This window comes from Urocampus carinirostris, chromosome 15 (assembly GCF_059441175.1).
Source record: "Urocampus carinirostris isolate Australia breed hairy pipefish chromosome 15, RoL_Ucar_1.0, whole genome shotgun sequence".
Classification (NCBI taxonomy): Eukaryota; Metazoa; Chordata; class Actinopteri; order Syngnathiformes; family Syngnathidae; genus Urocampus; species Urocampus carinirostris.
The window spans coordinates 1,694,520-1,704,724 of NC_142363.1; the positions used below are offsets into that span (position 1 = coordinate 1,694,520).

General features: G+C 41.8%; 1 long non-coding RNA gene across 1 annotated transcript; it reads left to right on the plus strand.

Moving 5' to 3' along the window:
- Window positions 1-4,918: 4,918 nt before the first annotated feature.
- LOC148351302 (uncharacterized) lies at window positions 4,919-9,643 on the plus strand. Its single transcript, XR_015852871.1, has 2 exons — window positions 4,919-5,226; window positions 7,480-9,643. It is a non-coding gene; the product is annotated as an uncharacterized LOC148351302 (long non-coding RNA).
- The last annotated feature ends 562 nt before the right edge of the window (window positions 9,644-10,205 follow it).

A 10,205-nucleotide genomic window follows, 5' to 3' on the forward strand; every position in this document is an offset into this window, starting at 1 on the left:
ATTGCTACATGCTTACGAGTAGTTTTTAACAAGTCATGCTAATGGGTGCCCGCTAATGAGTCATGCTAAATTCTGCGAACTAATGAGTCATGCTAACAGCCATATGCCAATGACTACATACTAACGACTCCATGCCAACAAGTCACGCTAACGGTAACATGCTAATGAGTAAATACTATCAAGTCATGCTAACGGTTACATGCTAACAATTCATGCTTACGGTTTTCCCTTTACTTTCCCAGAATGAATAATACTTGTATGCAGCACAAAGTTCCATTTCCCCAGCACCCAGCCCCAACCCTCACGATTGCCAAAGCAATTGTTATTGTAATGTTGTCCTGTCATTTTGGAGAGTTATTTTTTTAAATATAATAATGACCAGCTTCATTTTTTCCAACTATTCTATATTTAAATAAAGTGCTTAATGTCACTCATTCAAAATAACAAAAATGCATGTAGAGTAATCCATCAGTTATTGCGCTTACTGGGGACCAGAAACCCCAAGTACAGTGAAAATCCACAAAGTAGCGTTGCACCTTTATAAAGGCCTTGAGGTTCAAACTTACCCCGAGTTGACGTCCTTACCAACTGAGAGTATAGGACTGTAACAAAAAATGACTATAGGTCTACAAATAAGCAGTTGTTGATGGTGGAGAAATTCCGGCTTTCATCTCTTATCCAAGCTACTTCAGATTCAGATTCAGATCTACTTTATTGTCATTCTAGTACACGTGTATACAGAACGAAATGTCGATGCATCTGACCCCCACAGTTTCTTTGAATGTACAGATATAAATAATGTTGTATTGTATTTTGGCTACGTGTAGTATTTTACCATAGTGCCGATAGTGCAAGAAGAGTAGCTAACCAGATGTGCAAAATGGGCAGTCAGGTTAACAAGTCAGGCTTACTGGCTGCTTCGCTGTTCAGGCATCAAGTTAGCATGTTTAAATGTGTTGAAATAATTTTCCACAACTGGGTACTATATACAGTACCTGTCAACAATTTTGTCATACTTTGTACAATGTTTTGCCAAAATATTTCAATAGTGATAATGCAGGTGGCACGGCAGGAGAGTGGTTATCGCGTCTGCGGCACAGTTCTGAGGTCATGAGATCAGATCCAGCTACCAGCCTTCCTGCGCAGAGTTTGCATCTTCTCCCATGCTTGCGTGGGTTTACTCTGGGTATTCCTGTTTCCTCCCACATTCCAACATGCATGCCAAGTTAATTGGCCGATCCAAATTGTCCCTAGGTGTGAATGAGCGAGTGAGTTGTCTGTTCTCTGTGTGCCCTGCGAATGGCTAGAAACCAGTTGAGGGTGTCCCCAGCCCACTGCCCCAAGATACCTGGAATGGGCTCCAGCATCCCCATGACCCAACTAATGATATGCGGTGCAGCTAATGGATGGATGGATGGCTAATTTATAATGCATTTAATATAAATATTGAGCATTACAGAGACACCTTTTAAACCACTGAACCAAATGAACTATTTGCGTTAGGAGAGCAGCTGCATTCTCATGTTTGTATTCCTTGTTTTACAATGGTGTACCCTTAATATAATTTTTCATTCTTTGTGAAAGGCTGAATAAAAAAATTGAAGAAAAAGGTTGCTCACTTTCAGTTTCTATAGTTTGTAATCTTACTTGGACTTATTTGGTTAGACTACTGTTGTGTAGTGAAACCAAGAACGAGTCCAAGGAAAATAAAAAACACTAATACTGAAAGTGAGCAAAAGCACCCTTGTTCTTCTATTTTTACTCTTTCACAAATAAAAACAAAAAGAGGGGAAATATATTTTCTAAAGGAATACAAATACGGAAAAAAGAAATAAAAGAAGGGTCAAAAAGGAACAAGGGGAATTAAAGGAAAGGTAGAAAAAAAGGGAAAGCAAAAACTGGTGATGAGGAGTGCCATGGAGCTCTCCACAGATACCCACCTGGATGTGGGACCAAGGTGTCTTTGGCCATTGGAAGGGGCTGCAGAGGTTGCATTCGGGATGGGCCCATCTTGTTGCCGGTAAGACAGGTGGTGCTGTCCTTCACCATTGTTACAATGTCTCCATCGATGCCTGGCCCCCAAACCGGGCTCCTGCAGCGCTGCTTCACTTTCAGGATGCGTGGACATAGAGAACTAGGATCACTGTGGACAGGCTCCGGGCGATGTAGTCATCATTCCAGCAGGAAAAGCCGTCCCTGACTTGATGAAAGTCAGCAAGCTCCTCTAATGTGCCGAGCTGTACAACCACAGCGTCCTGTGCAGAGGCCGTCTGGAGCTCCTGCAGCGACAGTTGGTTGCAGGGGCTCCTGCAACATGAGGATCACCTTTGACTCTGAGCTGTCTGGGTGATGTCTGGTGCTGCGGTGGGCATGGCCATGAAGAGTGGATCAGCCACAACGTTATCTCTGCCATGTGTAAACACTGTTGTGAAGTTGTAGGCTTGTATTCTCTCTTACCACCGGTACAGACGAACCGGTTGTGGCTAAGAGGGCTGTGAGTCCTTGGTGTTCACACTCGGTGAAGTACCGCCTGTAAAAGGTACATGTGCTGTTTGCATGTCCAGACTCAAGTCAGCGCTTCCCTCTTCCCCCACAGAATACCTCTGTTCTGTGGGAGTCAGAGATCAAGAGGCGAGCCCTACGGGACGCTTGGTCTCCCCGTGGAGCTGGGACAAGACTGCCCTTATTGCCATGTTGGACGCGTCACAGCGTAGGGCTCTGGAGGTCAAAATGGGCAAGTACTGAAGGGGAGGTGAGTTGCATCTTCAGTTGGTGGACTGCTGCGGAGCACTTGGGTGTCCAGGACCAGGGAGCATCCTGCTTAAGAAGGGCATGGAGCGGCGCTTTTGTCTCGGAGTAGTGTGGAAGAAAACGCAGGTAGAACGCAGTCATGCCCAGGAAGGAGAACAGCTGTCCAGGGCAGGAGGGCAGGGCTCAAGCAGGCACAGGATGGGTTCCATATTTGATTAGAGCAGGCCGAGGCTGCCGTGGTCAGGCCAAATCCCACAAACTCGATGACTGGCGCAGAGAATATGCATTTCTCGCTATTCAGCCTGAGGTTATGATGATTAAGCACCTTAAGCAGCCTGTAGAGGCAGTCGTCATGTAAGACTGCTGTCACCTCATGAACCACTACGTTGTCCAGTTACACAACTACGCCAGGGATGCTAGCGAAGATGGTGGTCATGATTTTCTGCAAGCATCTGGGGCGGAGCTAAGTCCACAAGGAATGTGATGGTACCTGAAAACACCGCTGTTTGTAAAAAAAATCAGTGAGGTTGCGGCTCTCTGGGTGCAATGGGACTTGCATGTAACCCTTGTGGAGGTTGAGCTTGGAGAAGATTGGAGACGTGAAACTTGGCTAAGAGCTCTTCTGTAGTAGGCAGGGGATATTTGTCCGGTACTACTGTTTTTTTTCACCAGTCTGAGGTCGATGCAGGGGCGCAAGGCACCCGTCTTCTTCAGTGCGACTACCAGGTTGGAGATCGAGGGCGACGCGTCCACCTGTTCGATAATGCCAGCGTCCAGGAGCCCCTGCAAGCTTGAACCCAAGGAGGTTGGCACCCTTGCGGGATACTTGGAAAGTGAAAGCTGGGAGAGTTCTAGCACCAAAGCGAACAAAAAAACTTGTGGTGCCAGCCATGTCAATCTTGGTGTGTCCGTAACCAAACAAATTTCCTTACCCGGTTTGACAGTCTTTCATGGAACAAGACTTCAGACTGTAGACTCATTCAGGACTGACTTGGAGGCCACGGTGTCCAGCAGCAGTGAAAAAAACATGCCGTCCAGCTCAACGACTGTGCACCACTTGAATGGCTTTACGTTGGCGTCCACCGAGTGTATGGTGGTCCGCTAGATGCGTTGTCTGGGTGGGGCCTGACCTCCCCAAGTGCAGGAGCGGAGAGGCAGACTTTAGAAAAGTGGTTGAGATTACCACAACGTTGGCATCTTCGTCCTCGTACAGGCGTGGTTGAGCGGTGTGATGAGGAGCCGCAGTTTCCACAATGTTGCCTTATCGTGGCGCCCCAAAGTCCCGTGATGTGTGGCCATGTGAGTAACAGTCTGATATGGAGGAGAAGGGTATGGAGGGTGGTAGCTGGGTCTGAGGCAGCTAGTCGGGATGCTAAGAGGCCTGCTGACTCCAGTTGGAAGGCCATTTCCTCCGCCCTAGACAGTTGTGTGTCGTGCGGTGATAAAACAGTTTCTCCCGCAGTTTGAGGTCTGTCGTGTGGTCAGCTAGCTGGTCTCTTATCATCTCGTCCACTAATTCACCAAACTTGCGGAGACTGTCCAAACTCCGGAGGTTGGCGACGTAATTGTGGACCGAGTCACCGGGGTGCTATCCATGCTGCTTGTGGATAATTCGGCGCAACATGATGCTTTGTGGAGCGGCGAAGTGCCCGGACAGCAATATAATACAGTCTGCCAATTTCCTTGCAGGTCCGATGGTGCCGAAAATAAGTTGGCCCTCACAGCCCAGGCACTGTATTAGCGTTATCCGCCTTCGTGTATTGCTCGTGTCGAAGAGGCCCATGGCTTCTATAAGATTTCAAACGATTCCAACCAGCGGGGCCACGGGACTGGCAGATTGCCCGTCAGGGCGAGGAACGGATGTAACCAAAGTTATGTTTGAAAAAAAATGCTATGAAATTAACTTGTTTAACCTGTTTTCATATTCCTAATATACAAGTAATCATCACACACACACATAGTCACGTTTCAAAGTTCAGTCTAAGTAATCATCTTACCCACACAGTCACGTTAAAAAGATCAGTCTATTTCTATTATTTGTAATACATTTTCAGTCTAATTTTCATTGTAATGTAATATGACACTCATGTGTGACTTCATTTCCTGCTTATGTGTGACGTCAATAAACCACGCCTACTGACCGGATGTTCTCAGTTTGGCCCGGGCAGCCTGGCAAGAGGGCGACCGTGACGTGCTCCCTTCATTCGCGGAGTAGATTAAAACTCAATAAATATCTTGACCTAAATAATTTCGCCAGCAGCGAGTTCATATCTTCATAAACTCTGACATTTTTGGTGTCGTGACCCGGATGGATGTTTTTTTTAGGTTGATTTTTCACGGATTGCAGACGGATGCATGGCATGTTTGCAGTGAAAACAAAATGGCGACGATAGCAACATCAGGCTAACAACAAAAGATGGTGTTGATATCAGCTCAAAAAACTTCCATTCGAACCAAGTTGGCGTATGTTTTCAGGTAAAATGCATTTCCTAATATATAATTAGGATAATATTAATAATATTAAGCGAAGCCTTTTAAGATTAAACAACGTTGACGTGAGCAGGACGGAAAGCGCCATGAATGCTGTTTGAGCCCTAAAAATCTTAGCTAAGTATATTACCCGTTCATCCAAGTAAATACCAATTAAAATTAGAGCGTGTTTTAATATTTAAACTATGTTAGTAGTTTAAAACGGAATCAGATGTTGCGGGTCGGGAAAATTTAAAGAGAGTCCGCTCACAAGACCAAAAATACACATTTCTGAACAGTTAAGGACTGCGGGGTGAAGTAGAGCCCCCTAATTAAAAATAAATAGTTAAATTTTACTAAGAGCAACAGAGCCCTCTGTGATACAGTTAAATTCAGGGGACGGCTGCGTCCGCTGTGAAAATTGTGTAAAACTGAATCGATCTAAATAAAACGCATGGCTTCAGTAAAAAGAAAAGTGTGCACGTTTTAAATCAAACAATTTTAATTAGTAATCCGTTTGTCTGGGCACTGTGTGTCTTAATTGTTGTCTTGTGAAGTGTTTTTCATCTTTTCACTTCCATTGTCTTATGTGTGTCATTTGTGTTCAGAAAAACGTTTCAAAATGCTCTTAGAGTGTCTAAAATAGTGATGTTTTAAGAGGAACTGATAGAAAATGTCGTAAAAGGTCGAAAAAATTAACTTTTTGAGAACAGACGGCCCTCAATTTATTTTTTTTTCCCGGTCCAAATTTTTAATTGAAAGACTATAAATTAAGGAGTGAGAAGTTTAGGAAAAATATGAGTGAGTGATTTTAGATGAGTTAAATCAAGATAATGCCAGAATAATACCGATAAAGATAAAATAATACCCCAAAAGATAAAATATTCCTGTTTTCAGCTCAAAATTGGAAAATTAAGGACTGGGAAGACTAAGAAAAATCTGATTAAAGGGATTTGGAATAGATTAATTTGGGATAAAGGCATTTTTATACAAACATTTTGAAAAATCATTAATAAATACTTTCGTCTAAAAAATTATGGAATGAAAATGTATTGATTGGAATACAAATGAGTAAGATAACTTGTTGCAGATCAAGATACGTCATTTTCACATTAAATAGGTGAAGCTAAAATAGTAGATTTAATTGTTTTAAAGGAAAAATTAAAATTAAGTGAGATGATTATACGTCTATTTCGCATTATACTGGTGAGCTAAAGAGCCAGTGTGAGAGGGCGCGTAAGGAAAAGGAAAGTAAAAATTAAGGAAAAGAGAGGCAAAGAGCATACAAGAAAGAAAGAAGGATAAATATAAAGGGAAAAGTTAATTAAATAAAAAAATAATTTGTTGAAAATTGGGTAAGACGCTGGGTCCCCAATGCCCCAAATAAGCAGATTAGCACCTTACATGGCTGCACGGCTGCTATTGGGAAATGTGAAGTACACTATAAAGAGTTTTGGGAAAGTTTGGATTTGAAAAGCTATATAAATGCAGATCATTTCATTATAAATCTAGGTGATTTAAAATGAATGGGTAGGTATGAAACACAACACAACACATTATATAGTGCTTTTGGAGGTCTTCATTGATTTGAAAAGCACTGTATAAATACAAACCCTTTTAGCATTTATAACATTAATTTTATAGAAAAGCTACAAAAATAAAATAAAATTATTACTATTTTTTAATCTACCCTGATCATCTGCCTCGAGAGGGATGGCCAACAGCAAGATAACACATATAAAAATCAAGAAAAGAAAGGAATAAGAAGGGAAAATAGAAAAATACACACAGAATTTTTGGACAATGACCAATCCACAAACAATAAAATACAATGTCACTCAAATCAGGGTGAGTGATTCTGATGATGATAATAGTTAAACAAATTCAGTGACTGAAATTAGTAAAAAGCCAAATTTGAGATTCAGAGCTAACAATTTTGAAAAATAAATTGTTTTTTTAAAGTCTTGGGATAAAGTGCTCAGAATGAATACAGCAACTTATAGAGGGGGATTGTGCCTTCTCTTATAATAAATATAAAGATAATTTAAGAAAATTTATGAATCTCTGTAAATAAATGAATTAGTAGTTTTTCAGGTTAAATTGAGCCATAAGGAAATGTCTCAACAGGGGGCAATAAACACATTTTATTAGGCCAACCTAATTAAAAAAAATTTTTTTAGGTCTCTATCCATCTCTCTATCTCTATCTCCCTCTCTTTCTCTCTATCTCTATTTATCTATGTTTCTCTCATCCACACAGGAGACAGTGACCCCTGGTGATCTGATGCTGGTGGAGCGAGGGGGCCGCTGGAACGGCCCTTACAGGGATTCACCAGGGCCACTGCAGGGAGATGAAAAAGAGACAATCATCGATCCCCTAGCCACTATGAAGATCCGAGCAGGTAAGGCCAGTTGGGCCCCTGCTTACATCGACGCCAACGAAACGACGCCAAAAAACTCCGGACAACGATATCCAGAAGACTGTGGTCGTAAAAGTACAGTGAAAGAACTGCTAGGCAATGGCAAGAACGAGATTCTAGTTTTTATTTTTATTCTTCGTTAAAAAACTCATCCGTTTTAGTATCTTGTCGAGATCACGGAAGTTGGTGTGGTGAAGGTGGCGTGTGAGAATGTTTGTTGTCCATTTGTAACATTACAAACTAATACCCTACCTACAAAACTCCACACGGCCATCTATAGATTTCAACCTTTTAATATGTGATGAATTAACAATGTCTTTAGAAATTTCTTCCCGTACGTGTTGAATCTTCTTATTTAATAGGCTATAAAGTCATGGGCTGCTCAGTAGCCTAGATGGTAAGGCGCCCGCTTTGAGACTGGGAGGTCGGTGGTTCGCGCCCCGGCCGAGTCATTCCTAAGACTTAAAAAGTGGTCGGCGGCGCCCTCTGTTGGCTGCGGCTGCATCGGCTCGCTACAACGGGTCAGGTGCAATCGACATTTCGTTCTGTGTACATTGTTACACAGAATGACAATACAAGGAAATTATTATTATTATTATTATGAATGGGTAGACCTATCTGAGATAATCTGTTGCCTAGTTAGATAGATCTTTTTTGTATATTTTAATTCTCGTGGTCTCCATCAATGACCCTTATAGTTAACGATTGCTTAACTAGATATTTGTTTTCATTTTTGAGAAGAATGAACTATACTGAAAAATGAGCGGGGTTTTTTGTTGTTCATTTTAGTTGTCCAATTTATTTATTTTTTTTGTTTTTGTTTTGTCCTCTGTTTTTCCAGAAAAATACATTCCTGGGAGGAGATGAAAATGTTTTTTCCTTTTTGAAGGTTTTTGCCTCTCCATGAGATTACCAATCTGATGTTTTCTTTTATGATGTTTAATTTTTGAAACCACTGGTATTGTTTTTATTTATGTTCTTTGAAATTCACAACAGGGGGGCTATTTTTATTTGTGTATTTCTCAGACTCCCATGCTATGAAATTAACTTCTTTAACTAATTTATATTCCTAATATACAAGTAATCATCACACACACACACACAGTCACGTTACAAAGATCGGTCTATTTCTATTACAGTGGAACCTCGGTTTTCGAACGCCTCTCAGTTCGAACGAATCGGTTCTCGACCAAAAATTTCGAGAAATTGTTGCTTCGCTTTTCGTTCAAAAAATCGGAGTTCGAACACCGGTACGCTAGGGGCGATGCTGAGCGGCGTACGAGTGTAAATTGCCCCCACCCCTCGTGAAGAACTGTTGTCACGGCAACGCGCGCTCCTTCTCTGCTTTCGTTTTTCAAAAGCGGTGAAGGGAGTGTTTTAACTCCTAATTATGCCTCGGAAGAAGGTTGGTGCAAGCAGCAAAGTTGCTACAGGTGAAAAAAGAGGAGTAGTGCGTACAACTATTGCATTTAGGAAAGAAATAATAGCAAAATATGAAGAAGGTGTGCGAGTTTCCTTTCTTTCATGAATACAGCATGGCTTCTGCAGACAACCGCCAAGGTAAGAAATCCTACTCATAATTCTTTTCTTTATCCTTTAACTGCTCACTACTTGTTGTGGAGACCCGGGTGCTAAATGACGTGTAAACGACCTGATTTTTTTATTTTTACACGTTCATGTTAGCGTACTCTTTCGTACGGAAGATTACGCTAACGCAAACGTACAATTAGCCTGGGTTAGCTTCATGTTTACTTTCGTGGTAAACATTTAGGGTGTTGGAACGGATTAAAACAATTTTACATTACTTTTAATGGGAAAAAACAACTTTGGTGATCGTACAAATCGGTTTTCGTACAAAGAAATGGAACGGATTATGGTCGAGAACCGAGGTTCCACTGTATTTGTAATACGTTTTCAGTCTAATTTTCATTGTAATGTAATATTACACTCATGTGTGACTCAATTTCCTGCTTATGTGTGACATCAATAAACCACGCCTACTGACTGGATGTTGTCAGTTCGGACCGGGCAGCCTGGCACAATGGCCACCGGGCCGTGCTACCTTCATCCGCGGAGTAGATTAAAACTCAATAATAGTTTGGACCTGAATAATTTCGCCAGCATTGAGTTTATATCTTCATAATCTCTGACAAACACACTTTCAGCAACCGCACGCTTTACAGCTGTGACGTCACGCCGTCATAACACTTGCTGTGGTTACATGTCACATCTTGTTTTCTCTCTCTTTCTCTCACGTATTTTCTGTATTGTTTTTTTCACTCTTACTCTGTTTTTCATCTCTCTCGCTCTCTTTCTCTCTCTCTCTCCCTCTCTCGCCCTCTCTCTCTCTCTTTCTCTCTCTCTCGCTCCCTCTCTCACTCTCCCTCTCTCTTTCTCCCCGTCTCTCTCTCTCTCTCTCTTTCTCTCGGTATCTCTCTCTCTTTCTCTCTTTAATCTACCTGTGATTTTTTTTATACCATTTTGCCTCAGAGCCCAAAAAAAATTGACCCCCCAGGTCTAGACTGGAATGAGTGATTCAAAGTATAATTTGTGCACCCTTTGGCTG